Source organism: Myotis myotis, unplaced genomic scaffold (assembly GCF_014108235.1).
Source record: "Myotis myotis isolate mMyoMyo1 unplaced genomic scaffold, mMyoMyo1.p scaffold_m19_p_64, whole genome shotgun sequence".
NCBI lineage: Eukaryota > Metazoa > Chordata > Mammalia > Chiroptera > Vespertilionidae > Myotis > Myotis myotis.
Genome location: NW_023416373.1, coordinates 122,167 through 126,509, shown reverse-complemented (window position 1 = coordinate 126,509; position 4,343 = coordinate 122,167). Strand labels below are relative to the sequence as shown.

Sequence of the window (4,343 nt, the reverse complement as noted above, 5' to 3'; positions counted from 1 at the left end):
AGGGCAGAGAGGCCCCGACCGGCTGCTGCCCCAGATCTCTTCGGGTTGGCACAGCGCCCCTTTCTAGGTCTTATTGGCTGGTGCCCTGCGGTCCATGAAAAAATAAATATAATTTTGTACTAGTTCGGGAAATCGGAAAGGAAGCCATGGCCGCAGGATTAGAGCATTTGACTGATAAACTTTTGTCCAAGAGTCGTTACTGTCTTCCCTGGTGGTCTAGTGGTTAGGATTCGGCGCTCTCACCGCCGCGGCCCGGGTTCGATTCCCGGTCAGGGAAGTTGGTTTTTGTGACATTCTTGGTATCTTAAATGCAAAATGACTTTTCAATAAGTTCTAGAATTTTGTTAATGAGCTCTGCACGGCTCTAAGTGATTTTAAAATGTAACTCATTAGTTGGATAATTCACTGAGCGGGACATTTTGGAGACAGATGATTAACTTCAGGAGTTGTTTCATATTAGCATCACGCCTTGAAAAGATAGTTGTTAAGATGAAAGAAGAAATTGGGAAGTCATTTTCAGATCTGTCTCAGCTGGCGGTGCGTGCGTTTCCTACGGGGAGAGCTGCTGGAGCTGGGACAGGCACTCCCTCCCTCCCGGGCTTCCTCGCTCCTCGGTCCCATTCTGGGAGCGCCCCGAAATGCCGACACGGGACTTCCCCCGGGACCGAGGCGGTCTCGGGACTGCGTGATCTCTCGGGAGCCTGGGGTTTCCCAGACTAGGAACAGGAGAAGGTCGTGGTATCAGCAAAACCGCGAAGCCCGCGCACGAGCCAGGAGCACCGGGGACTGCCGCCCGAGGGATGAATGACGCTGCTGCTGAAGGCAGTACGGTGCCCTCCTGGCTCTGACAGGAGCGGCGCCTCTTTCCCGAGTGGCTTCTGGCAGTATTGGGAATAAATCTTTGTTACTAGGCTTGTCTAATAGCAACTACAGATATATTGCTTGTTCTTCCCTTCTCCTTTCTTATGAAAGTTCGATGCACATATGACTTCTTCCCAAGCTTCTAAACAAAGGCCGTGCTGACCTTGACCTTACTGTACTGAGACATGGTGATGTGATGTTCTTGTGATCATGTTAAATGAAGCAGAACTTTCTCTAACTAATTGCACATTGCCTGCTCTCCCCCACGCCCACCCCCACATATAAATTCATAAATTCCAAAACCTCTCTGAGCTGGGACACTCCTTTTGCCATAATGCCAGTACTCTCCTTGAGTGAATAAACTTGGACACATACGTAAGCTCAATTTGTCTAAGAAATTTTGTTTGGACATAAGCATAAAGCAGTATAGTTTGTCAGTTTCATGTGTATTCTGAGGCTCTTCCCTGTCTTTCTGCTTAACGTTTCACAGGAAATCAGCTCTGGAGGCCTGATGGTACTCACTTCCTGAACACTACCCTCTTCATGACGTCATAGTTCGTCTCCTCTGTGTAGCAAGAGTCCTTTGCTTCATTTCTTTTCACAGCTCTGTTTTTATGAAGTACTCGGGGTGGGACCCCTAAATGTGCTCAATGTTTTTTGTTTATTTGTTTCTTTTTTGAACTTTCCACATAAAGCTAATGAGACAGGGACTCTTCTTTGAAAGCTATGTGACTTTTTCCTTCTTCTGTTATGAGCTATTATTCATTCTCCTTGGAGAAAAAAATTGTTCTAAACTGTATTTTAGCACTATAGGTTCTGTTCACTCACTTGTCAACTCAGAGAACAAATGACAAACGCAAAATCCATCTTAAGGCAAGAGGAAGAAGGAAGAATGTGAATGGGTGTAAAACAAAGGACAGCCATTGAGGCCAACAGTCCATCCTGTGCACCAAGGCCAGTGTGGGCTTGCGTTACACTGGGTACCCTAGTCCCTATGGAAGGCGAAAAATGAGCAGGACAGTCATATCTCCTAACACCCCAAGCCCCAGCTTTCTCATCAGTTAAAGGGAGTAAATACATTTACTGCATAAAATTACTATGAGGAATAAATGAAATAATGCACAAAAGTGCTCAGCCATACTATTATCCTAATCCATATGTTTTTACCATTATCATCATCATTATTGTTAGGTTAGGTGGCTCAGGAGGCGGTGCAAGAAATAGAGAGTCCAGTGAATCAGAAAAGAAAGGAAAGGAAAAGGTTTATTTCTGTGTCCCTGGGAGACCCACGTACCCCAAGGACAGGGCAGTGGATTCACACCAACAGGGAGGGGGGCGCTTTTTTTATACTGCGGTTGGGTGAGGGGCAGGGACATGAGCTGAGGTATTCAGTTGAGGAAGTTTCAGCTGCACGGGTCAGCCAGGTATTCAGGAAGGAGTCAGTATCTGTGTGGGGGTCGTTGTGGATTCAGGGAGAAGCCTGTATCTGTGTCTGGCACGCTGATCTGCCAGAAATGCCAGGGGGAGTCCATTATCTCGTCACATGTCTGCATGTATCCGATCCTGGGCTCTCTCCGACCTAACAATTATTACCCTTGTGGTACTTATGTTGAATGGAGGAGACAGTATTATAAACAAGTTTTGTATTGGTAGAAAGATTAATCTGTTAAAATGGAGTGTGGAAAAAGCATCCTGGAGAGAGAGAGAGGGAGAGAGAGAGAGAGGAGAGAGAGATTCCAAGGCAGGAGAACAGATGGAGACCTGCATTCCAGGACAAGGACCAGGACCAGCGCAAGCGCAGCACAGGACTGAACGCGCCTGCATGTGAAGAGTCCTGCACACTCAGGACTTAGAATTTGAAATTCTTTGAAACTTGAAAAATCTCTGCTACTGATGAGATGGCACAAGTTTTCAATGTTGAGCTTTCTGGCCATACACAGTAAAGCTAGGACTAGAATTCCATGTATATTCCAATGGCAGTGCAGGCATATCCTAAAGACACATATTGTAGTTGCTTCCCAGAAAAATTCTGAAGTCTGTGGGCCCTGGAGAGCTGGTTAATTAATTATTTATTTTTTTAAAAAATATTTTTATTGATTTCAGAGAGGGAGGGAGAGAGAAACATCAATGAGGAGAGAGAATCATCGATCCAGGGGATCGAGCCCACAACCTGGGCATGTGCCCTGACCAGGAATTGAACTGTGACCTCCTGGTTCATAGGTCAGTGCTCAACCACTGAGCCACCAGGCTGGGCTTAAATGCTTACAATCAGACTAATCTCTAAGCAGAGGATCGTCAGGTTCGCCATTCAGTTTCCAGGAATCTGTGCAGGTGGTTGGGAATCTCATTCTCCTGCCCAGCTTACCCACAAGGCGAACCTGTGCACGGAAGCTCTGCAGCCCTCATGGCGGGAACAGAAGCAGCAAGAAGTGTATTGAGTAGGAGTAGGCCGCAGGCCAGCCATGCCCCCGGCCAGGAAAAGGGGTGCATTTGTACTACTTACTAGTAACTCCTGTTCTGACTGTGCCGGCCTGAGGAAATGGTCAGAGAGTGGCATGTCCAGGGACCCCCTGCTCCACCCCCAGCACCCCTGCTGGCCAGTGGAGGCTGTCTGAGCAGCCTCCTCCAGTTTTAACCCTCCTTTAACCCTGCTGCTTTCTCCCTTTCCTCATCCCTGGCTCCTTCAGGAATCTTGGGTTTCTAGGGGGAGAAGGACTGAGGATTCACTCCCCCATCCCCAGTCTTGTCACTGCAACCCTCACACAGCCCACTCCTTGGTGCATTCTAAGTTCCTCCAAGCAGGTCTTTCCAGATCCACCCCGTGTGCTTCCCCAACAACTGTGACCCAGCCGGTCTCCAGCCCCACGCTGAGCTGGAAGTGGAAGAACTGGGCCGAGGCCTGCCTTTCCAGCCTTGGTTCTGAGGGCAAGGGCAGCACCTGCCAGGGTCTCCGCTGGACCCTGTCATACCGCCTAGCACCCAGCGGCCTGTGGATGCCCACTTGCTGGCGTCACTTTCTCTCCAATTATTTCTTCATTTTTCTATTAGTTTCCCTCCCTCTTAGTTCACTATTCAGGAGTGTACTAGTAAACTCTAGAGACAGGAAATTGGTCCCTGGCTTGATGTCTTTGGCGGATGAAATGGAAACTGAGGGAGCACCCAACGAGAGGGACTCTGCTCTGTCCGTCTGGGGGTTAGGGTGTCACCAAGCAGCCAGTCTCCATCCAGCTGGGCCGGTTTGCCCGCAGAACCCAGCACTGAGGGGACCTGCTGCTGCGGGCGGCTGAGAGGCAGGCGGCTCGGACGCCAGGGAGAAAGGAAGCTCCTGGCCAGGGCTGCGGGGGAGCAGGGAGCCCCGCAAGGAGGGAAAGTGGAGAGACCGCGTTCTCACCGTCCTTGAAAATCCATTTTCTTAGTCATTTTTCTGAAGTCATCTTCCCAGGAACTAGCACTGGTCATTGGTAAAGTATTGCAACGACGGA

At 49.0% G+C, this 4,343-nt stretch overlaps 1 non-coding gene across 1 annotated transcript; it reads left to right on the top strand.

Moving 5' to 3' along the window:
- Positions 1 to 205: 205 nt before the first annotated feature.
- On the top strand, positions 206 to 277 carry TRNAE-CUC. Its single transcript has one exon. It is a non-coding gene; the product is annotated as a tRNA-Glu (tRNA).
- The last annotated feature ends 4,066 nt before the right edge of the window (positions 278 to 4,343 follow it).